This window comes from Dama dama, chromosome 28 (genome assembly GCF_033118175.1).
Source record: "Dama dama isolate Ldn47 chromosome 28, ASM3311817v1, whole genome shotgun sequence".
Taxonomy (NCBI): domain Eukaryota; kingdom Metazoa; phylum Chordata; class Mammalia; order Artiodactyla; family Cervidae; genus Dama; species Dama dama.
Window position 1 is genome coordinate 20,420,185 of NC_083708.1, and position 26,100 is coordinate 20,446,284.

A 26,100-nucleotide genomic window follows, 5' to 3' on the forward strand; every position below is an offset into this window, starting at 1 on the left:
ACTATGAGGCAAAAGCAATAACCAAACCCCAAATCAGCATTAAATACTCAAGTGTTTATAGTTGATTGAATTATATGATCCTAAAAGTGCTCAGAGATTAATATAATGTACCACTTATTATAAAACTAAATTTTTGAATGTCAACTAGTGTGGAGAAATTCTTTACTGAATTACAGAAAAACAGTTACCTTTATGTTAACATGAGCTACATTAAAAACATATTATTGATTAAAAGATGTGTTTCCCTTATAAATACAGATAATTTATAGTCAATTGTTATTAAATAAATGGAAATTTCTAACATTCTTTTAAAAAGATATTCTTTTAAAAAGGTTAAAGCGAGTCTTTAGAGTGTTTTCCACCATTACTTTGTTTCAGTATATCTATTCACATAAATAGTGCAAAAATATTTGTATCTGTGAGCAGATTATAAAGCACAACTTAGGATATGAAAGTTGGAGAAGTTCTCAAGATCACAGAGTAGAAAGACCTTGAGCTCACTTGCTGTCATGGGTGCACCAAAATTGCAACTATTTACAGAACAATTACTGAAGAAAAAGGCTAGAACCTACCATAACAGGTGTTTTGCAAGTAAAGATAGGCTTTCCAGGTGGCGCTAGTGGTAAAGAACCTACCTGTCAATGCAGGAGACATAAGAGATGCAGGTTCATTCCCTGGGTTGGGAAAATCCCCTGGAGGATGGTGTGGCAACCCTCTCTAGTATTCATGCCTAGAGAATCCCATGGACAGAGGAGCCTGGTGGGCTGCAGTCATGGGGTCACAAAGAGTTGGACATGCCTGAAACAACTTAACATGCACAAGTAAAGCTATAAAGAAGGAAACAAAAGGTAGGATGGGTGGAGTCACAGTATAGTCAAGACCCGTAACTCTGGGTAGAATTCCCAACTAGGAGAATAATTATAAAGGCACAGTTTCTCCTAAAAGGCAAAGGGTTTGAACTGACATTGGGCTTCCCAGTCTGGGGATCCTGCACTGATAAGATGAGACCCCCAGAACAGTTGGCTTTGAAAGCCAGTATAGTTTACTTTTAGGGGAGCCAGAGGCCTGTGGCTAGCAGAGACTCCTCTTGAAGAGCTCACATAAAATCCTACAAGATCCCAGACCTGGGGCAAAAGCCTTAATTTGAAGGGATCTGGGGTCAGCCATACTTCCTGATCTTGGAGGGTCTCCTAGAGAGGCAAGAGGCAACAGAGCTCATGCTAGGGACATGGGCACTGGTGGAAGCTACTTCAGGGGGCTTGATCTACCATGAGGACCCTGGTACTAGCAAGTGCTTCTTTGGAGTCCTACCTCTAGCTTATTAACCTTGGGACCCAGCCCTGCCCCCACCCACCAGCCTGCAGACACCACTGCTAGGACACCACAGGCCAAGAAAATAATTGCATGGACACACAGCTTCCTCCACCAGCAGACAGGCTTCATTAAAACCACTGAGCCCACAGCTGCCCCTGGACATGGCCTTACCAACCAGAAGGCTCAGGAACTGACACCACATGCCAGTATGTGGGAACTAGGCCTGGGAAGCCCAGGGGCCTGTAGCTAGAGACTCAGGGACCCAGGTCTACCCACGAAGGGGCAGGCACCAGCCCCGGGACAACTACAGACCCACAGCCTCTTATGGCAGGACTCAGCCCACTGACCAGAAGGCCAGAACCAGCTCTGGGACTGGCAGGGCCCCAGACCTCAGTTGGCCAACACAAACTTTGGACACTCAAAGCCCGGCACAGAGCTCTGCCCACCAATGGGCCAGCCATTAACCCTAGGACCTGTCTTCATGCACTCCTGGGCAGACACCAGCCCTGAGATCTCCTGGGCTCCAATTCCACCCATCAGTGAGACAGCACAAGCCCTGGGGCTCCCCAAAGACCTAAAACTAGTCACCCTGCCAATCAGTGACGGGCAGCTTCTGTACAGGCAGGACGTGGCAACAAAACAGAGCAAGAGCCAGCCATGCCTACCATGCTGCCCACAATAGTCAATCTGCCACAGTAGAAAAATCCATGTAGTCCAAAAAGGGGGCACCCCTAGAGCATATAGCTCTGGTGACCCTATGATGCGTAAGATGAATCCTACAAAAAAAGCCACTTCTCCAAGATCAGCAAACAAAAGCAACTTACTAGATACATAGAAATAAAAACAGCTTGTTAGAAAAAATGAAGGGATAGAGGAATATGTTCATAATGAAGGGACAAGATAAAACCCCAGAAAAATTAAGTGAAGTGGAAACAGGCAATCTACCTGAGAAAGAGTTCAAGGCAATCATGATAAAAATGATCATAAGGCTCAGAGAAAGGATGGATAAACAGAATGAGAAATCAAGATTATCCTTTTCACTCTACCCTGGCACCTTGGCTGGATTGGTCATGGCCATGGCCATAGTCACCAGCCAGAGTTGCTGGTTCTGCAACTTCTCAAAGGCTGGTCACAGCTCCTTTCTTTGTATCTGGCACTGGTGCCTCCAGCCTATCCCAAAAGTTAAAAGTTTTTAACAAAAAGAAAGCATTAACCAAGTAGAGATGAAGAAAGCAGCAACTGAAATGAAATATATTCTGGATGGAATTAAGAGTAGATTCATTGACACAAAGAAATGGATCACTGAGCCAAAAGACAGAGTCATGGAAATCATGAAAACTGAGCAGAAAAAAGAATTAAAAGAAAGGACAGTTTGACAGACCTCTGAGACGACATCAAGCATACTAACATTTTCATTACAGGGGTCCCAAATGGAGAAGAAAGAGCAAAAGAGACAGAGAACATATTTGAAGACTCATAGCTGAAAACTTTCCTAAGCTGGGAAAGGAAACACACATATAAGCATAGGAAACACAGGGTCTCAAACAAGATCAACCCATGGAGGACCACACCAAGACAAATTGTAGTTAAAATGCCAAAAATTAAAGAGAATATTAAAAGCAGCAACAGGTTACATATAAGGGAACTCCCAAAAGCCTATCAGCTGACTTTTCAGCAGAAACTCTGCTGGCCAAAAAGGCCTGATATATTCAGACTGATAAAAAGGAAAAACCTGAAACCAAAAATATTTGGCAAGGTTCTCATTCAACTTTGGTGAGGAGACCAAACGTTGCAGATGAGCAAAAGCTGAAAGAGGTAAGTACCACCAAAATAGCTTTATAAGAAATGTTAAAGGGACATCTCTAAGAGAAAAAGAAAAGGCCACAGTTAGGAACATGTAAATTATGAAAGAAAAAAGCTCATTGGTAAAGGCAAACATATAGGAAAGGTAAGAAATTAACCACATACAAAGCTAGTAGAAAGGTTAGAAGACAAAAGTAGAGAAATCATCTGTTAAGCAGTTGAGGGATACACACAAAAAATAGATATCAGTAAATCATGATGTCAAATATAGTAACTGTGAGGAAAATGAAAGTGAAAGTTGCTCAGTCTTGTCTGACTGTTTGTGATTCCATGGGCTACAGTACATGGAATTCTCCAAGCCAGAATACTGGAGTGGGTAGCCTTTTCCTTCTCCAGGGGATCTTCCCAACCCAGGAATCAAACCCAGATCTCCTGCATTGCAGGTGGATTCTTTACCAGCTGAGCCGTAAGGGAAGCCCAAGAATGCTGAAGCGGGTAGCCTATCCCTTCTCCAGGGGATCTTCCTGACACAGGAATTGAACTGGAGTCTCCTGTGTGGCAGGTGGATTCTTTACCAGCTGAGCTACCAGGGAAGCCTGATCATGAGGGGAGAAAAATAAAAATGCAGAGTGGTTAAACTGTGTTTGAAATTGAGAGCTCAGCAACTGGGACTTCCTTGGTAGTCCATGGATTGGACTCTGTACTTCCACTTCAGGAAACACAGGTTTGATCCTTGGTTGGAGCTAAGATCTGTGCAATACAGCCAAAGAAAGAAAAAGATCAACTACTTAAAATAATAATAATCATATATATATATATATAATATATTTATATGACCTGATTAAATTTAAAAGGTTTTGCACAGCCAAGGAAACCATTGACAAAATGAAAAGAATGCTTAATGAATGGGAAAAAAAAATACTTGTAAATTTCATGATGTGTAAGGGATTTTCAAAATATATGAAAAACTCATCTAACTCAATATTAAAAAAAATCCAATTAAAAATGGGCAAATGCACAGAAGACCTGAGTAGACAGTTTTGCAAAGATAGCAGACACAAACCTGAAAAGATGCTCAACATCACTAATTATTAGAGAAGTGCAAATCAAAAGAACAATAAAATATCATCTCAAACCTGTCAGAATGGCTATCACCAAAATGACCACAATAATAAATGCTAGTGATAATATGGAGAAAAGAGAACTTTGTATAATGGTGGTGGGAATGTAAATTGGTGCAGCCTCTGTGGAAAACCGTATAGAGGTTTCTCAAAAAACTAAAAAGCACAATAATGTGAACCAGCAATTCCATGGCTGGGCATATATGGGAAAATGCTGATGAAAAATTACATGCACACCAATGTCATAGCAGCATTATTTATAATAGCCAAGGCATGGAAACAATCTAAGTGTCTATCAATAGATGAATGGACACAGAAGATGTAATAAATACACATGCAGTGAAATACTTTTCAGCCTTAAGAAAGAATGAAATTTTGGCATTTTCCACAACATAGATGGACTTGGAAGATATTATGTTTATATCAGAGAAAGTTTATATCATATATATAGATAGATATGTTTAAAGTCAGAGAAAGCCAGATGCTGTATGTTATTACTTATATGCAGGATCTAAAAAATCAAATTAGTGAATATCACAACAATGTAATAGGTTCACAGATACAGGGGACAAATTGGTGGTTACCAATGAGGAAAGGGTATAGGGGAGGGCCAAGAAAAGGGTAGGGAATATAGGAATACAAACTATTATGTATAAGTACATAATACAAAGATATGTTGTACAGTATAAGGAGTATTGCTTCTATTTTATAATAAATACAAATGGAGTATAATCTATAAACATTTGAGTCAGTATGTTTTACACCTGAAGCTAACATAATATTTCAGTGCCATGATACTAATAATTTTAATTTTTAAAATTTATAAAGTCAGTGAAACATATTTCTGTGTTACCAGTTTAAGGTTATTGCTGAAAATGATCATTGCTACTGAGCAACAGTGATTATATAAAAGAAAGTTAGCATTGTGCATGTCAAATTTAAAACTAACACAATCTTGGTTTTGCTCACGGAATTAAATTAATCATGAGGAATATTTTTTTGGTCAATCTGAACTTATCCAAGGATTTTCTCCACTATAAAATAGCTATTTTAAAATATTGTATCCTAAATAATTTTTTCATAAAATATTAAGAAATATATACAACATTGTATATGTTCTGTATTAATAACCTTGTCAAGTCTCAAAAATGTTCAAACACTAGAAGAATAATTATTTTTAAAAATTGATATAGTCTCATTTTGAAAAAAGGCCAAGCAATTCATCAAAGTACAAAAAGGGAAAAAATACATTCAGAATTTCATTACCCAGATGCAATATATAATTAAGAGTGCATCACACTACATTTTTCCCTATGTGTGCATACATATTTTTTTGTATGGATGGATAGGGTTTTGATTAAGACTGTTTTCAACTGCAAGTTACTGAAAGCTAAATCAATAGTGGTTTAGGTAAATATACCCCACATAACAAGTTAGAGATGGTACAGTGCTTCAGTGATGAAATAAAAACTGTATCTTTTTGCTGTGTTATTATTAGTATGTCCTTTTTTGCCTTGTGGTGGTAAAATGGCTACTTTACATCCTGGCATCTATTCAAGGCATGAACAAAAGGGAATGCTGGCCAGAGTTACGTATCTCCTTTAGTATCAAAGAAACGAACAGTTTTCCAGGCAAATCTCATCTCCAGCAGATTTCTATTTGTGACTCATGGACAAGAACTATGCAACAATTCCATTCCTAAATGGAAATGAAGCTGAAAAAGTGAGGAATTAGCTTGCAGTCTTTATAAGAAAAGATTTTAAGGTAGAAATAGTTTAATAAAAAACCCATAAAAATGAAATCATATTTAATCTTGCTATTTTAAAGTAAAATATTTTAAATTTAGTTTTACAGAAGGAAAACCCCAGAGAGTAAAAGTCAAGGAAATATTGAACTTTTTCATAAATATATTTTCACTAAAATACTTATTATTTTTTAAAAAGTACTTGTAGGGTTAGAAAAAGTCAATGAAAACTATTAACAAATTTATATTATTATGTTTTTTGAACACCACATTTAATTTTTTTACTTAACTGATTAACTTACAATATAAAATAAATTTCCATAAGTTTATGTCACTCATAGCTTGATTTGTAAATTTATATTAATTGGCAGCTTTACATTGTTAAGATATTGAACATTTACATTCTTTTTATAATTGTAACTCCCACAGTTACATGTTCAAATTGATCAATGGTTTATCCAGACATTGTATGATGACTTTTCCCTCACATTTATTTACCTTTGACTCTTAATTACCTTGATTACTTGATGGAACTTAAAAAAAAAAAAATTACATATTCTTAGGTGTTGAATTCTCCAAGTTACTTAGTCTTTGATATTTTAAGAAATTGCCGCAGTCACACTAACCTTCAGTCACCCTGATCAGTCAGCAGCCATCAACACTGAGGCAAGACCCTCTACCAGCAAAAAGATTATGACTTCCTAAAGGCTCAGAGGAAAGTTAGCATTTTACATCAATAAATTAGATGGTAAAGAATCCACTTGCAATGCAGGAGACCTACATTGACACTTGGGTCAGGAAGATCCTCTGCAGAAGGGCATGGCAACCCACTCCAGCATTCTTGCCTGGGAAATCCCACAGACAGAGGAGCCTGGCGGCTACAGTCCACGGGGTTGCATACAGTCAGACACAATGGAGTGACTATCACACTAGAACACTGTATATTTTTTAGACATAATTCTATTGCACACAAGATGGACTTCAGTACAGTGTAAACATAACTTTTATATGCCTTAGGGAACCAGATTATTTGTCTGACTCATTTTACTGCAGTATTCATCATTTTTGGTGATCTGGGGCCAAATTCACAATATCTTCAAGGTATGTATGCCTATATCTATTCATTGCTTTTATGACTAACAGCCAGAGTGGCTGCTTGTAATATCTTGAGTCATAATTTTTTTCACTCATAGCATAAGCATTCCTACTTGTCTTTTGGCATTGTATGTTGCTATGAAGAAATATGGGTTAGCCTGATTATTATTGTTTTCTTTATTCAGATGAATTACCCTTTTTGCTTGTATTGTCAGAAATAGGTAACTACTTTTAAGTAATTAATGGAATATAAGACTCAAATTATGTTGTTTTATGGTATTTGTTTTCAAACTGCTTTAATTTCATTTAATCTTCACAGCAAGCCTGTAAAAGAAATATTATCTCTGTCTTTTATAAGACTAAAATTCAAATAATATAATTGATTTTTCTAGTTCTTGGATATAATTTTAAACTAAAATTAACCACACCCACCCCACCCCCCCTAAATAAACTAACTCCAGAGTCAGTGCTCTTTCTATTATACCGCTTTGTATCATGATTATGAAAAGACTGCCTCTGGTTGACATCTCTTCGACCTTTCATGATTTAATCTTGGTAGGATGTATGTTTCTAGGAATATATTTATTTCTTCAAGATGTCCAATTTGTTGGTGGATAAATGTTCATAGTATTCATATGATTCTTTGTATTGTGTGATATTATTTTTAATTTCTACTTTTTCAATTTATAATATTATTGATTTGAGTCTTTTCACCTTTTTTCTGATTCTTCTAGGTAAAATTTCATCATTTTTTTAATCTTTTCAAAGAGCCAACTCTTGGCTTTATTAATATCTTCCATTATTTTTCTAATCTCTGTTTATACCTGTTCATGTTTATTTCCTTCCTTCAGCTAACCTCGCCTCTTTTGGTCTTTTTCTAGTCAAATAGTGCCTCCATCTGTACCCCAACTCCCTTCTCTGTATCTGATTCCCATAAGCTGAGTTCCGAAGATTCTCCCAGTGATCCCTCTGAGATGAGATCCAGAGTAGGACTCCCATAGAACAGCTCACTAGGCTGAGGAAGCTAGATGTCCACCTTGTGGTTTTTTTTTCATAAATATACTGGAGAAACTCTAGACCTGGGGAAGCCCTCTTGGTGCAGCAGCTGTGCCATTTTGAAGGAGGGGTGACACCATCAAAGTGTAGCCACTCCTGTTACTCTTCCTATGGGGTCCTTATTGTTCCCTGATATCCAGAAAGGTGCTGTAGCATTACCTTCAAGTTCTGGGATTTTCACACTGGCATCTTATCTATGGATAGTTGCTACTTCATATTTGACTAACATTGGGAATGACATCACTCCTATGTTGACTATTTTAAAGAAAGAAGCAGCTGTAAACTTAATGAGAAACAAGGAAAATCTGTCCTTGGGTTAAAATGCATGGTGTTAAAATGCGTGGTGGATAACAGTTTGTAAATCAATGAAAATAATTTAAATATATTTCTAGAAAAACTTTTCTTATATTTGTATATAAAAATGAAATACTGAGTTAGTAACTTTTATATTTTAATGTGCATGCTAAGTTGCTTCAGTCATATGTGATTCTGTGTGACCCTATGTACTGTAGCCTGCCAGGCTCCTCTGTCCATGAGATTCTCCAGGCAAGAATAATTGCCATGCTCTCCTCCACGGGATCTTCCCAACCCAGAGATCAAACCCACATTTCTTCCATCTAACCTGCATTGACAGATGGGTTCTTTACCACTAGCACCATATATTTTAATGGAAGGAAATAAATCAAGAAACACAGGTAAAATATATGTTATTATAACAGCAACAGTTCAGATAGTTTCATAATTTTTAATGATTAGTCTTTTTATCAATATATTATATGCCTTACAGAGAGTTCATTAAGTTTTCAGCTATTACAAGACTTTACTCTGGGAATTTGCACCTTATTCAGAGGGTATATTTTGAAGAACTAACATGTTGCCTGTTCTTTTTTTGAAGTTGGAAAAAATAATATGCAGGTATTAAGAAAATAAAGAACATTATATTTAGAAATATAGGCTGGATGATTTTAATTCAGTTTCATTATTTTCCTGTGCATTGGTGGAAATCTGAGCTTCGGCTTTATGTAACTCTTCCTAAATGGCATGGTAGAGTCATAATAATTTCCATTTTTATTAGAAATTAAAATAAGAGGGTGAGAGAAAATTCAGCTAATCTACAGAGTGATAACACTGTTGTGTCTTTTCCCCATCCCTTTTCTGAAACAGACAATCACAGAAAGTTAGAGCTGGAAGGAAACCGAGAGGACAGTTAATAACCCCCTCCTCCCATCCTTTATCTAAAAAGCAACAAAGATTAATTGCTTACTGGGGCTAATAAAGTGAATTAGGTTTCTTCAGTTCTATTCAAATGCCAGTTAGGATTGGATTACAACACCATAAGCTTGTTGAAGAAAGATCAATTACTACTGCTGGTCCAGGCCACAGTCAACATCTAGAAGTACTGGTAGGTCATTGTGTTCAGCCTCTCAGTCATGTCCAACTCTTTGCAACCCCACGGACTGCAGCACTCTGGGCTTCCCAGTCTTTCACCATCTCCTGGAGCTTGCTCATACTCATGTCCATTGAGTCAGTGATGCCATCCACCAGTTCATCCTCTGTCGTCCTCTTCTCCTCCTGCCTTTTATCTTTCCCAGCATTAGGGTTTTTTTTTTCCAAAGAATCAGCTCTTTGCATCAGGTGACCAAAGTATTGGAGCTTCAGCTTTAGCATCAGTCCTTCAAGTGAATATTCAGGGTTAATTTCTTTTAGGACTGACTGATTTGATCTCCTTGCAGTCCAAGGGACTCTCAAGAGTCTTCTCAATACCACAGTTCAAAAGCACCAATTCTTTGGCACTCAGCCTTCTTCGTGGTCCAACTCTCACATCTATACATGACTACTGGAGAACTCACTTTAACTATATAGACCTTTGTCAGCAAATAATGTCTCTGCTTTTTAATACTCTAAATTTGTTATAGCTTTTCTTCCAAGGAGCAAGCATCTTTTAATATCATGGCTGCAGTTACCATCCACAGTGATTTTGGAGGCCAGGAAAATAAAGTCTGTCACTGTTTTCATTGTTTCCCCATCGATTCCCCATCTATTTGTCATGAAGTGATGGGACCAGAAACCATGATCTTCTCAACCGGAAGGCTGAGCAGCCTATATTCCTGCAAGAAAAGTTAATCAGAAAACAAGATGAAAGACAGACACAAGTGCAAGGAAGTAAAAGACTGTGCTGGCTTATTCTCTGTCACTCTGCCCTTTTACTTCCATCAAATAGATGGTGGCTAACCTTAGCTTTTGTCCATCTTTTCTGTTGTTGTGGACGAATGTATATCTCACTACTTTAGGCCAGAAGACATGTTGGTGACAAGAAGGACTTAATCCTTAATTGAGAAAACTCTACTCAATACTTTTAATAACCTATAAGAGGCACAGTGGTAAAGAATCCATAATGTAGGAGAATCAAGAGACTTGGATTTGATCACTGGGTCAGGAATATCCCCTGGAGTAGAAAATGACAACCCACTCCAGTATTCTTGCCTGGAAAATCCCATAGACAAGTCCATGGAGTTGCAAAGAGTCAGACACAACTGAGTGACTGAGCAAGTAAGCTTGCATGTATAACTGAATCACAGAGTTGTACACCTAAAATTAACACAACATGGTAAACCAACTATACTTCAATTAAAAAAGGAAAAAAAATGGTGGCTTATTTTTGCTATTTTAATGCAATCTGATTATAATAATGGGGTGTCTTCACATACAAAATCCTATTCATCTTCCAGATCTATCTCATATATGCATTCTGCAAATGCAGATTCAACAAACCTCAGATCATATACTATTATGTTTGGTTGAATCTGTGGACGCAGAATTTGCAGATTCGGATTATGGGACTTGAGCATACATGGATTTTGGTATTGTGGCAGTTTCTGAAACAGACCTCCCACTGAGGGATGACTGCACTACAATAAGTTAGTGTAAATTCATCAGAGATAAAATATAAATATAAAAAATTTATGTCATTGATAATTACAATATAAATATACATTATATTGGGCTTCCCTGATGGCTCAGTAAAGAGTCTGCCTGCAATGCAGGAGACCTGGGTTTGATCCCTGGGTTGGGAAGACCCCCTGGAGAAGGAAATAGCAACCCACTCCAATATTCTTGCCTGGAGAATCCCATGAACTGGGGAGCCTGGCAGGCTACAGTCCATTGGGTCACAAAGAGTCAGACATTATATTATATATTACATTATATATATATATAATTATATAATACATTATATTATAATAGCACTGTCAACCTTCACAGCTTGTCTTTCATGAAGCTTCTCTTGAAACTAATAATAGAGGAAGGAAAAAGAAGTTGAGATAAAAGATAACATAGTCTAAATTTAAGCTTAGAGGAGCATGTAGTTATTGAAGCCCAGTGCCTTCACTGCTTTAAATTGATGGGCAATGGGTAAACACAGGTAAACAAAGAAAATTCGATTTACCCACTCTTAGTTCTTCTTTAAAGATAATATTAATTTATGTTATTTTCCAGTGCCAGGTGAAAATTAATACGACTTCTACCCCCACCCAGTAAAGTAGGTCATATTCTCCCTTGGGGTCTACTTGTTGTTTTTGATTTATTAAACCCAATGAACTTTGGCACCAACTAAGGAATTGATCGATCTGGCATTACTTTAGTCGCTCCTTGCTTTCCAGTTATTTGCTATCATTTTCTAGCTATGAAATGTAAAGCTAGCCAAGTAATCTGCCTCTTAACCCAGTCACTTTAGTTCCTGGGCTGAATCCAGTCCCACACATGGACGAAAGCAAATCGCATTTGAATTCTCAACCAGGGGAAATGTCTTTCTGGTGTGATCCAGAAGAGTTTTGAATAGCAAAATTGTGTTATGAGTAAGGTTTGTTAATATCCAACGAGCTTGGCAAGGTATCACTTCTTAGTACCCCATGAGGGGACTATGAGTGTAAAGTAGGATCTTATGCAAGAGACTACAGTTTATTAGTCATATTTACTTACCTTATAAAACCAAAATTATTATCTCTCAATTGTTTTGAAGACAGCTGCAGCTAACACGTCTGTCCCTCTGGGTACTCTGAGACTTGGGTTATATTTTCTCAACTCTTTGGAACAGTTTAGACCCTGGCTACCACACTGCTATACTGCAGCAAACAGATTATTCAGAGCATATTATTATTATGATTCACCACACAGAGGGAACTTCAGATTTAAGAAATTTCCAACATCTTATAAAATGGAAAACTGTAAAACAGTGGTGTAACCATCTCTGCTTTTACTGGGAAGGGACTATGTTGAATGGAGACCTGGATTTGAGATACTGATTATTTTTTTGATAAGGAAAGTTGATTCTTAGAAGAGAACAGAATAGTCTGAATCCAAGAATATAAAAAGGGGGAACCCCCAACCTGCACATGGATTCAGAGACTCCAGTTTCCTTTTCCCATTAGGATGCAAATATCATGTTGGTAGTTAACACGTGTGTCACAAATGTCCTATACTTATAGTACAATGATGACTAATTGTAAAGTAACATATTCCACTTCATTTTTTATGTCCTTGTAGTATTTATTCCTTTTTTCAAAAGTTGAATTTATTAGTATAGGTCAGGGGTTGACAAACTTTTCCCATAGAGGGCTAGGTAAGTAAATATTTTAGATTTTTTGGCTGTACAGTCTCTGTTACAAAAACTCAGAATTTGCTATGGTAGCTTAAAAGCAGCCAGAGACATTGTGTAAACAGATGTATGTGCTTGTATTTCCCCATTTTTTATTTCCCAGACAAGGAAGTGAATGAAGGTGGCCTGCTTTACACCGCTGGTTTACAGTTATTCCCAATTTTGACAAAAGACCAGAGATCAACTCTCTTAGGTTCTTAATCTTTGTTATAGTTTTTGAAATATCCTAGGGTCTTAGAATTATACAGAATTATGTTTTTGTATGACTTGAATCACCTGTATAAAACTTGCAGCAGATTAATTATAAAGATTGTCTACTTGTGAAACATTTTGAGGTGTCTTAAGACTGAACTCTGGTTTTGGTTAACATATAAGTAATTTGACAGTTCATTTATTAATATAAATTATTCTAATATTATTTTCATAATTTTACATAATTTTAATATATTCTATATCCTGCAAATATTCTCCTATGAGGTATCTAAACACCTTCACATTTTCTCTGTTACTACATCAAACCTGAGTTTCATATAGGAAGTTGTTTGTTAAGGTCTCTAGTGAACATATTCATACAATGTCTGAATTATTTCTGAATCACAGTGAGGAAACTTCTTTAACAATAGATAATTAGGGATTTTCATAGGCTAAGAGGAGAAACTTGGCAAAGGTGGTTGCCTGGGCCATTCATCCTCTACTCATAGCTCTTTCAGTATTAGATGTTATTATCCAAAATAAACCAATTCATTTACTTTGCCCTAAAGTGCATATTTGCCATCTTTGTTTTTTTATATATTCAAAAAGGCAAGTAGACCAATAAGTTTCCTTGGTTTTGTCTGACAGGCTTCTGTTATTTACTCTACTTTTAATTTCCTCTCATTTGTCTCTCTGTTACAATATAAATGGCTCATGATCAAATCCTTTTTTTAAATTTGCCAGTTGACATTATTTGACAATGTCCTAGAATGTCAGAGGCAAAAAGACTTAAAAGACATCTGTTTTCTCTCATAATTTACTGCAGGTTGTGAATATTATCCATAGATTTTTAAAAATATTTTTTTGATGTGGATCTTTTTTTAAAGTCTTTATTGGATTAATTACAATATTGCTTCTGTTTTATTTATTTTGGCCAATGGGATCTTAACTCTCTGAGCAGGGACCGAACCTGCACCCCCTGCATTGGAAGGCAGAATCTTAGCCACTGGACTGCTAGGGAAGTCCCCTATATATAGTTTTAAGCATTTTTCTTTTTCTATTGGAGACTCATGGGCATTTTACACTCATATTATTGCCAGCAAATAATAGGCAGAGAACTGTTATTTGGCTAACGATTTAGCACATAGTAAATCCTATATTAAAACAATTTAAAGAGATTACTTACCACAAGTAGACTGTTTATAACTACTGAATATTCTACTTACATTCTTTTCATATAGTGATATGGAATATCACTATATTCCATATGGGAGTGACATACACCCACATTCGGAGTTTATTGAATTTAAGCACAGCACAAAGATTTTTCTTCAGTGAATATTAATAAAAGGCAGAAAAATCCATGAAATTTATCGTTTGTTAAGCTGTGGTTTTTCTGACCTTTTCAGTGTGCTTTGCATCTTTTGTTAGTAGTTTACTATATACTCTGTTAATTAAAACAAAACAAGGGACCTTTCAAGGGACAGAAAGAAAGAGAGGAAAGAAATCATACTATATGGCTTAAATGTTTTAAAATGAGTCAGTTTTCATTGTCTTTTTACTGATATCCAGTGGTAGCCCTATAGGAGTGATTTAAGTGCACACAATACAGGGATTGCATTTTTTGTGTGTGCTAAGTAGCTTCAGCCATGTCCAGCTTTTTGCGATACTGTGGACTGTAACCCACCAGTCTCCTCTCTCCATGGGATTCTCCATGCAAGAATACTGGAGTGCTTGCCATGGACTTCTCCATGGAATCTTCCCGACCCAGGGATTGAACTTGCATCTCTTTTATGTCCTGTATTGGTAGGTAAGTTCTTTACCACCAGCACCACCTGGGAAGCATTTTCTATAGATAAATTTAAAAAAATAATGAAACTGATTCTATATTTTTAAACACTACATTGTCCTGCCATTCTAAATAATGTCAATGATTAAATTTTTTGTTTGCCTAAGCTCTAAATAGGGAGGGATTGCCCAACTATGCCCTATGGGCCATATCCAGAATATAACATAATATTGTTTTTTTAATATATATATATATAAAACTGTATATATAAATATAGTCATATATATATAACTGTATGTATAAATATAGTCATATATATACAGATATGTATATATACTGATATACAGATATATAGATATATATAAAACATGATATTGTGCTATGTTGATTGACCAAAAATTGTGGAAGTTTTTCTCTTTTTATATAACTACCCAGGCTTTCCAGGTGGCTCAGTGGTAAAGAATCGGCCAGCCAGAGCAGGAGATGCTGAAGACCTGAGTTCAATCCCTGGGTTGAGAAGATTCTCTGGAGAAGAAAATGATAACCCATTCCAGCATTCTTGCCTGGAAAATTCCATGGACAGAGGAGCCTGGCAGGCTACAGTCCATGGGGTTACAAAGACCAACCCTGCAAATTACCTACAAACTATTCTCAGTTTTGCTTTTGGCCTGCAAAAAGGCCTAAAAGTTTTACTATCTGGCTCTTAAAAGAAACTGTTAACCCTTATTTTAAGCAATTGTTGTGCTTAATGTCTCATTTCTATGTATGTAATATATAATAAACTTCAGATTTAGAAATGAGCACATTTTGATTATTTATCTTTTAATAGCATTGCTACTTTGGGAAGAAATTGTAAAAAAGGCTCCCAACACTCAAGGTTACAGTAGTTTTGAGTAAGTTCATAGTGATTTGGAACCATCTGAGCTACCTTTGGGTCTTGTCGGTACCTCTAATCCTGTGGTACTACATGTTCTTATATATAAACATTTTAAGTAAACAATGATAGCATACTGATTATAAATACAAACAGATCTACAGTTATTTCAATTGTGCCATTCTCTGTAACAACAAAAATATTTGCAAGCAACAATTAACTTTCAAGAGTGAAATACAAAAATCTAAGTTTATTACCCAATGACTGGTGATGCACAAAATCTATGAAGAATATTAGCCGTGTAACAATAAAATGTAAGGAAATTGGTATTTACAGAGAAAAAGGACACAAATATTAAAGAAAACTCTTATAAGTGACAAAAAGATGATCTTACACTGCCAGAAGAAATAAAGACATCTAAGTTGAATGTAGTCATTGTTTTTACCAAAAGTTGAATGTTTTTTCCTAAAGAAGTGGACCAAATAATGTCAGTGTTTGTCATCATTTAATCTTTTCCTCTGATTTTTACAGGAGGAGAAGAAAACTTGGAAGGTTTTACAGGATGTAATCAAGATTTATGATGAGTTTTTCTGGTGAAGACATTTTAGTGAAACTTGTTCAAGTACAAAGGCATTTGAAAGCTGCTAGAACCAATCCTGATGCAATAAGGCCTTCAATAGTATTGCAGATTCTGAAATTCAGTGTAAAATGGGGTTTTCAGTAATTTCTACCCAGCTTGTTTTTAACACTTTTCTAACTTATTTGCGTGTCTGGTGATTCATCAGTTAATTAAATAAACATTAATAAAAAAGTTTTTTCCATCATCTGTGAATGAATATAGATGGACAAAAATCTGGCTATATATTGCCTATTGAACGTGTAAAGAAAATCTATATTCATGACATCATTGATAATCACAATATTAATATTATTTATTACTATGACAGCTCAATATATAGGTATAAGTTTTTTCCTACTCTGTCAAAAATACATGAATTAAAAAGTCCTTTGCTACTTTAATTTTTTTTTTCCATTTATTTTTATTAGTTGGAGGCTAATTACTTTACAATATTGTAGTGGGTTTTGTCATACATTGACATGAATCAGCCATAGAGTTACATGTATTCCCCATCCCGATCCCCTCTCCCATCTCCCTCTCCACCTGATCCCTCTGGGTCTTCCCAGTGCACCAGGCCCGAGCACTTGTCTCATGCATCCAGTCTGGGCTGGTGATCTGTTTCACCCTAGATAATATACATGTTTCGATGCTGTTCTCTTGAAACATTCCACCCTCGCCTTTTCCCCCAGAGTCCAAAAGTCTGTTCTATACATCTGTGTCTCTTTTTCTGTTTTGCATATAGGGTTATCGTTACCATCTTTCTAAATTCCATATATATGTGTTAGTATACTGTATTGGTCTTTATCTTTCTGGCTTACTTCACTCTGTATAATAGGCTCCAGTTTCATCCACCTCATTAGAACTGATTCAAATGAATTCTTTTTAATGGCTGAGTAATATTCCATGGTGTATATGTACCACAGCTTCTTATCCATTCATCTGCTGATGGGCATCTAGGTTGCTTCCATGTCCTGGCTATTATAAACAGTGCTGCGATGAACATTGGGGTGCACGTGTCTCTTTCACATCTAGTTTCCTCGGTGTGTATGCCCAGAAGTGGGATTGCTGGGTCATATGGCAATTCTATTTCCAGTTTTTAAAGAAATCTCCACACTGTTTTCCATAGCGGCTGTACTAGTTTGCATTCCCACCAACAGTGTAAGAGGGTTCCCTCTTCTCCACACCCTCTCCAGCATTTATTGCTTGTAGACTTTTGGATATCAGCCATCCTGACTGGTGTGTAATGGTACCTCATTGTGGTTTTGATTTGCATTTCTCTGATAATGAGTGATGTTGAGCATCTTTTCATGTGTTTGTTAGCCATCTGTATGTCTTCTTTGGAGAAATGTCTGTTTATTCTTTGGCCCATTTTTTGATTGGGTCATTTATTATTCTGGAATTGAGCTTCAGGAGTTGCTTGTATATTTTAAGATTAATCCTTTGTCTGTTGCTTCATTTGCTATTATTTTCTCCCATTCTGAGGGCTGTCTTTTCACCTTGCTTATAGTTTCCTTTGTTGTGCAAAAGCTTTTAAGTTTAATTTTATCCCATTTGTTTATTTTTGCTTTTATTTCCAATATTCTGGGAGGTGGGTCAGAGAGAATCCTGCTGTGATTTATGTTGGAGAGTGTTTTGCCTATGTTCTCCTCTAGGAGTTTTATAGTTTCTGGCCTTACATTTAGATCTTTAATCCATTTTGAGTTTATTTTTGTGTATGGTGTTAGAAAGTGTTCGAAAGAAGAATGGAACTGGAGGAATCAACCTGCCTGACTTCAGACTCTACTACAAAGCCACAGTCATCAAGACAGTATGGTACTGGCACAAAGACAGAAATATAGATCAATGGAACAGAATAGAAATCCCAGAGATAAATCCACGAACCTATGGGCAACTTATCTTCGACAAAGGAGGCAAAAATATACAATGGAAAAAAGACAACTTCTTTAACAAGTGGTGCTGGGAAAACTGATCAACCACTTGTAAAAGAATGAAGCTACTTTAATTTTTAATTTAATTTAAATTTAAAATTTTAATTTAAATTTTTAAAATTTTACTTTAAAAAATTCCTTTCTACTATAATTTTTAATTTTACTTTTATTACTGAAATGATTTTATGTACATATAAAAGATGTATTCATATATGTAATATAGATGAATATAGATATACAAAGTTAAATAAAAATAAAATTTTCAAGTCTGCATTTATTTTCTTTCAGTTGATATTATTTACTTCATATTATTATTTATTTATTACTGAAAATGATTTTGTTGTATAAAAGATGGAGCTTTTTAAAAATAAGATGTTTTATTTATCAAATATACCAGCCTTGCCCCTGTCTTTTTATGTTTAGAGACTATAAAAAGTCAACTTTTCTTAGCTTATACTTCTATTTACTGTTCCAACCACAATTAGTAGCACTTTGAACTGCCTTATCATCTTGAACTTTTTCAAATATTTCCTCATGTTTTTTGTGGCCTACCAAATATAGGTTAGTGATTTGTTTACTTTGACTGCTCATAATTTTGATTTTCATATTTAAAAATATGCTGCACAAAGAAAGCTGAAACAGTGACTTTTTTTTTTTCACTGTCCATTTTTTCTCCTAAGAGTTGTTGTTGTTGTTCTTTAAAAAAAAAAAAAAAAAAAAAAATTGAAGGATAATTGCTTTACAGAATTTTGTTGTTTTCTGTCAAACCTCAGCATGAATCAGCCATAGATATACATATATCCCCTCCCTTTTGAACCTCCCTCCCATCTCCCTCCCCATCCCACCCCTCTAGGTTGATACAGAGCCCCTGCTTGAGTTTCCTGAGCCAAACAGCAAATCCCATTGGCTATCTAGTCTACATATGGTAATGTAAGTTCCCACGTTACTCTTTCCATACATCTCACCCTCTCCTCCCCTCTCCCTATGTCCACAAGTCTATTCTCTGTGTCTGTTTCTCCAAGCAGTGATTTATTTTCTTCTGATGTTTCCTCTCACTGGATGGAGAGCTATTAGCAAAACAATTCTGTCTTCCTTCCATCTTCAGGCTCTCTTTCTCTAGGATGGGGGAGTTGAAGGACAAAGAGATGGGGTGGATGGACAAGCTGATTGCTGAGTTTGGGAGTATTAACTGGACATGTGTATCCAGCCCATTCCTTTCCCCCTTTTTTCTGAAACCCGAACATTGTCCCCCAGGGCAACCCTCTCTGTACCACTATTACTACAATTCTGCCAGTGCTGCTATAATTAAGAGAGTAAATTTGGTTAATTCTGGTGCTTCAGATTAGGAAATCCATTTGTCCTTGGAAATAAGTCTCATTCTCCAATATGATTTTAATGATTGGTGAAGTTTTGGCCCCCAGTTGCTTTACTTGATTTTATTATTTCCCAGTTGGTTTAGAACTTGAGTGGAGACAAGTGGAGATAGAAATGCTGTTTGCTGAGACTCCCCACAGACCCATCAATGGCAAACAACAGTGTTAATTTTCTGGAAAGCATCCCAAATGATATCATTTCAGCTTACAATTTTATACTGAGGGAATAGCATTAAATTGGTAATAACATGGGGAAAATTCAAACATAGATGAGAAAATTTTGATTGATAATGTCAATGCAAATGAAATGGAATTTTATGAAAAACTTATCTGAAAAGTGAGGAATTAGGAACAACTGCTTCAAGTTGATTGCTCAATGTCATTTTTAACCTATCACAATTTAATCAGGAGAAAATGGAAGATAAAGCTATCTTAAGGTTGGTTCTACTGTAACCTAAAGATAAAATTCATTATTAAAATGTGTTATGTAAATACTGAGCTATTTGCCTTATATTTGAAACATAATTAGGAAAATTTAAAAGAAAAAACATAAGGACAACAGCATTTTATTTATATACCACTGATACATTACTATATTTTTTATTCTCTACATAAGTAGCTTCTGGCTATGTAATGTAATATGATTAAAATATTAAGTCATTATAACAGTGAAAATACAAAGTATACCTTTATGGATTTTACTTGAAAATAATGTATATATCAAGCTACTTTTAGACGAAGATGCCCTATTTAATTTTAAACTCTCAAAATACAATATGTTGCTTTTAATAATTTTTATAGTACTCAGTGTAATTAATATATATATATATATAGATTAATACATATAGTGACAATAATGCTATTTTTAGATCACAAAACATTGAAACATATGACATGAGAGTTTTCTTTTAAATATGATCAAGAAACTGTTTCTTTGAACTTCTTGTCCCCATGGCTTATATACATGGCAAGATTTTTGGACAGTGGTAAATCCAAGGCAAGAATCTTGCTAAAAAGGAAGGAAATCCCCAAATCAGGAGTTTAGACGCATATCAGTTGAAATATATTTAGCAGATGCTATAAAATGCTTCACTAAGTTTGCATTATAATTACAAAGAAAGATGACTTTGTGGATGAATAGATGTAGAGAAAGTAAGATTTACAGTAAAGCTGTATAATTGTCAATAACTTCCACAATATGTACTTCATCCCTCCTCTTGTACTTCTTGGCCAAAAAAGAACATTTTTAAACAACCTTTTCTACTATCAGTGTTCTCTTTATTAGGTAGTTAGACTAAGGAAAATGAATCCAAAATGGCAGTGGCTAAAAGACAGAGGAAAAAGCCTGGAAAATGGAACAAAAGATAACCTGAGGACCAGAGTGAAAACCTCAGGTGAAACAAACAGCCCTCCTGGCTAGACCAATTTGCATAGGGCAGGCTCAAGAGGGGGAGGAGACAAATGTATAAAAGGAGGAAGCCAAGACAGATCGAGGCCTCTCCTTTGGGATCGGTCCACCCTCATGCCTCAAAGGTGTGCTTTCCTTTTGCTTGCTGAATAAAACTCTGAACTGTAACTGAACTGTGACACTGGTCCGCCGTTCCAAATCTTTGCTGTGGCAAGACAGAACTGAGGAAATTACACACTCCCCTGACATATCTGGTGCCGCGACTTGGATGTAACTGGCTGAAGCAACCTCAGCTTGGCCCCCACAGGCAGAGGCCAAGCACAACAGAAGCCCAAGTCGGTGAAAGCCCATGCTGTGGGAGCTAAATGAGAAGGAAACCCAGCCCAGTGGAAGTGATAAGAAGCCCAGCATGCTGGAAACCGGGACAGCAATAAAAACTTGGCAGAAAGCTCACACAGCTCAGTCTCAGATTCTAGAAGACCTCTGGTTAAGGTAAGAGGTCCTCACCCCTATTACTGGAAAAACATGGCTAACAAAATCTTAATTCCTTTGCAATCTCTCATTTCTTGTTTCCTTGAATCCCCTGTTAACAGGCAAGCAGCAGTCAGCGGGTGCAACTGAGGGACTCTTAACAGGGGCCACTCTCCAGTGTGTCCCAAAGGCTCCACTATCCTCTGTGCCTATTAGCTGTTGCCCAAGCAGGTGAGGGTTCTTTGGTCCTTAACTTCCTTTGTGCCAAGGATCAGGCCAATAAAAAATGTGGGCACAGGTCAGGCATTTAGCAATCTTTCCAGAAAGTTATGAAAGTGTTTCCTTGACACATTTTTCCCACCGCTTTTTCCTCCTGTCCTTCAGCTCCTCTCTCCATTTATGCCACTATTTACAAAGTACTGGGCAGGTCATCATCTTTCCATTTCTGAAAGTTGTGTTTGAAACCGTTTACCTAAGATTGAGATTTGAATCCACATGGCAGGGACTCTGTGCTGTGCTTAGTCCTTCAGCCATGTCCTGGGGACTTGAGCCTGGCAAAAACCCATGGTGCCTGATTTCAGGACCTAATGAAGCTCAGGCTCTTGATGTTTCATTGAAGAAAGAATTCACTGAGAGACATGGTAATGAGTAAGAGGTAGATTTATTCGGATTCAGAGAGAAGCACACTCCACAGAGTATGGGCCATCACAGAGGGCCAGTATGACAACCATGGAATGTGGTGTGGTTAGTTTTTATGGGCTGGGTGATTTCATATGCTAATGAGTGTGAGGATTATTCCAACAATTGGGGAACCACCCACTCCTTGGTCTTTTGATAGTGCCTTGGAATTTCATGGCGCCTCTGGGTGTATCATTTAGCCTGCAGATTGAGGATCAAAATTTAGTTGATTTTGACTTGTCTATCATCTTGGACCCATTTAATTTTTGGTTTATATAATGCCCCTGGGCTATGTAATTCCTTCAAAAGTTGTGTCCTGCCCCCTTCCAACCTGTTTCATGCTTTTTCTGTGAGCCCTGTCTGGGTCCATGGTGTTGCCTCTACATTCTTCTGTCGGGACAACCAGAAAATAGCTGGCCCTTGGGAGGGAAATACTGTATAGTGCCCAATCCCTCTAGAGATTCAGGCTTTCACCTTCCATGTTTCCTACAACATGTGTGTCAACAGCACCTCTCAGTGAACCGCTAGGGCAGGTGACAGGCCCACAATGCCTGCTAGAAGTCCATCTGTTGGTGGCATCCCTTCAAGGGCTTTTGGGCTTCCAGAGACAATGTTTGCCATTTTGGGAGTTAGCCCTGCAGGCTATTTGGGCCCAAACCCTTACTGCCCTTCTTCTAAAGCTAAAAACATACCCCCAGATCAAATCTCCACTCCACTTTTATTGAACATTTGGTCTGTTGCATCTTATCATTTTGTCCTTAAGCCACTTACTAACTCCTACAACCTCGACCCTGCCATCTCTGTAGGCAATATCACTCCACTCAGCTTATTATTAAAATACTCCTAATGCATTTAACAGGATCAGGTAACCCAGTCCTTTGTCATTACTTCTGTTATTACTTAGAGTGGGTCTATGACAATGGAATGTTTACCACTGGAGACACCCTAAGCTGCTGTTATGGAGGACTAGGGGAGGAAATCAGTAACTTACATTCCCTCAGAGCAATAAAAGGATAAGGCTTATGGCTATTTCCCCAGGTTCCCAGTCTCAGGGCACAGGCTTAGATGACTTTACATCATGGTATCTATTCCCATCAGCAAAGAGTTAAGATTACAGCCCCTTAATCCTATCCAGCATTAGTCACACTGGAGACCTTGCAGACACCCAACTCCATCCTGGGGATCCCAGGAGGTTGACCTGCCTCGACCTGCCCCGGGATTCAATCTCCAGGATGTTTCCATGCCTCAACCTGTCTGGGAATCTGCACCCTGACCCGGGGATGCCAGGTTCAGGTTGTAACAGTACTGGATAGGATAAGCTTCAGAAAGACCACCCCTAAGGAAGTATGTCCAAGGAAATAAAAGGAAGCCTATTCGTTGTTGGACTGTGCCCGGTTTCAGCAATAACTCAGGAGTCCAATGAGAACCCCGTTGCCTTTCTGGAAAGTCTAAAAGAGGCCCTCCAAAAGTTTACCAATCTGGATTTAGACTTTTATGAGGGACAGGTGATTTAAAGGACAAATTGCTGTCCCAATGCATATCAGACATCAGGATAAAGTTACAAGAGCTACAGCAGCAGGGCCCTGCTGCTTTTTAGATGAGTTGCTCCAGACAGCCACCAATACCTTTTATAACAGAGAACAGGAGAGGGAGGCCAAAGCCCAGGAAAGGGAGAGAAGGAAAGAGACAAGCCATGCCCAGATGCTGGCCGCCCTCCAGGGAAGCCCTATGGCAAACCCCAAGTACTTGAAGGAAAGCGCATGAGGCAAATGCCTTATCTGTAGACAGGTGGGACAATAGGTCAAAGAGTGTCCAATCTGTGGCATGTCTCCTAAAATGGCTTGCTGCAAGTGCCATCAATTGGGACATTGGGTGACACTCTGCCCTGGGGACCCAAGAGCCTCAAGGTCAAGTTCCAAGACTTCCTCGTGATGGTTCAACAGGGCTGAAGTGGACTGCTCTGACCAGCCTGCCTGTCACAGATAAGCATTACAGGACTGAAGCCAAGGGTGCAACTGGATGTGGCAGGTAGGTCTGAGAATTTCTTGGTTGACACAGGGGCTACCTACTCTGTCCCAATCTCCTGCTCTGGAGCCTTCTCCTCCCAAACCTGTACCATTATGGGTGCTAAAGGAAAACAATTACAAAAAGATTCACCTGAACACTTCTTTGTTGCTGGGATGGACAACTATTTCCCCACCAGGTTCTGGTGGTCCCTGAGCATCCTACTCCCTTATTAGGAAGGGCTCTTTCCCTGCTTCCAAAATCTTGCAGCTACTGCAGTCCTGATAGATGTTTGAAACTCTCTTTGGGGGGCAAGCTAACTATTTTTACCAGCCACCAAGTGAAACAACTGAATGTGAAAGACCATTTATGGATGTCTGATAAAAGGATCCTCAGACATCAAATCATGCTGATGGAAAATCCAGGCCTGACTATATCCCCTTGTGAGGTTTTTAAGCCAGCTACCATCCTGACTACCCCCAGGGCTCTCTCCCCTTTCACTCTTACCTAGAAACCTTGCACCAGTGGAGAAGACCCCAAGAGGGATTGTCAGAAGATCCTCTGACCAATCCTGAGGAAATCTGGTACATTGATGGAAGCAGCTTTGTCTTGGATGGAAGAAGAAGAGCCAGATATGCAGTAGTCTTCAATTTTGAGACCATAGAGGCTAAACCTTTGTCACCAGGTACCTCAGCTCAATTGGCCGAGTTCATAGCCCCAACTCCACCTTTGGAACTGGGAAAAGGAAAAAGAGTAGGCATTTACACTGACTCCAAGTATGTCTTTCTGGTGCTACATGTACATGCTGCTATTTGGAAAGAAAAAGGCCACTTGACAACCCGAGGGTCCCCAATCAAGTATGGTGATCAAATCTTTGGACTCTTGGAGGCACTCATCTGCCTGCTGAGGTTTCAGTCTCCCATTGTAAAGGACACCAGAAAGGGAGCACAGAAGTGGCATGAGGGAACCAAGCAGCTGATCAGGCAGCTAAGAGAGCAGCATTACAGAACAGTGACCTAATAGAGGTTGCCACCTTAGTTCCACAGACTAGTTTCCCAGAAACTCCTTCATATACTGAAGGTGAGACTCTTAAAGCTAAGAGTGAGAGCTTTCAAGAAGATCATATGGGATGGTTCCAAAAGGAGGGACTCCTTTTATCTGCCTGGGAATTTCCAATGGCAGTTGGTTAACTCCTTACATGCACCACTTCCCTGGTGGCTCAGATGGTAAAAAATCTGCCTCTAATGTGGGAGACCCGGATTTAACCCCTGGGTTGGGAAGATCTCCTGGAGAAGGAAATGGCAACCCACTCTAGTCTTCTTGCCTGGAAAGACCCATGGACGGAAGAGCCTGGTAGGCTACAGTCTATGAGGTCACAAAGAGTCAGACACAACTGAACGACTTCACTTTCACTTAACTTTATATGCACCACTCATTTAGGGGAGAGAGTCCTCCAAAGATTACTGGAAAGGTCCTTCAAAGGAACAGGCCTCCAAACGACTATAAGGCAAGTGGTCTCCTCTTGTCCCACTTACCATTTAAACAACCCCCAAGGTGCTCAAAGGCCCCAGCTGTCCCAGCCCATCCAATGGATTGGGACCTACCCAGGAGAAGATTGGCAGAGGGACTTCACCCAGATGCCAGTTTCTCAAAGGTATAAATACCTACTGGTCATGACAGATACATTTACAGGATGGACTGATACATTCCCACCTGGACTGAGAAGGCAGAGGATAAAGGCAGTAATAAATTTTTAAAAAGAAAGAAAGAAAGAAAGAAAACGGCTACATGAAATCATTCCAAGATTTGGCCTGCTCAGGTCATTACAAAGTGACAATGGGACATCATTTACTTCTAAGGTCACCCAAAGGGTCTCTAAAGCATTGGGCATTACTTATTACCTCCATTGCACCTGGAGGCCTCGATCTTCAGGAAAAGTAGAAAAGTGAAAGTGAAAGTTGCTCAGTCATGTCTGAC